Consider the following 579-nt stretch of genomic DNA (forward strand, 5'->3'; position numbering starts at 1 on the left):
GAACCAAGACTTCAAACATTGTATCTAAGCCTAAAATAATATATTGAAACCAAGTAGGAAGTATTAGAGCCTAAACGTTAAGGGACGGCCATGACGTCCGGAAACTAGTGCAATTGAACTATTAAACGTCCTTATGTCTTGTGAAGGTTTGGAAATGTTGTATGGAGTCTAAAACTTGTAAAAATAATTAAAATAGGTAAAAACATGTAAATAGGGTGGAAACGTCCAGGTATGACCCCCCAAGGACCTCCTTAGGGGTCCTTGAAGGGACCCCACCCTAGGCCAAGTAAGATGCCAAAGCAGCAGCTGATACGCTCAAACTTACTTCTCAAATAAGAAGTAAAGCGGTCGTGTCAAGTAAATAAATCAACTAGTGAGGTTGGGATCGTTCCCATGAGGAAAATCGTCTAGACTTAACTTCAACCTGTTATTACTATTGTTTGGTCAATGACTTCCTTGGAAAGTAAAAACATAAAAAGGGGGGTTTCTATTTCTAAATGAGTGAAAATAAATAACGAACTTGAAAGAGACACTTAACAGCTTTGACAGTTGGATTTTAATCAATTAATCAAAGTAACT

Source organism: Solanum pennellii, chromosome 11, assembly GCF_001406875.1.
Source record: "Solanum pennellii chromosome 11, SPENNV200".
NCBI lineage: Eukaryota > Viridiplantae > Streptophyta > Magnoliopsida > Solanales > Solanaceae > Solanum > Solanum pennellii.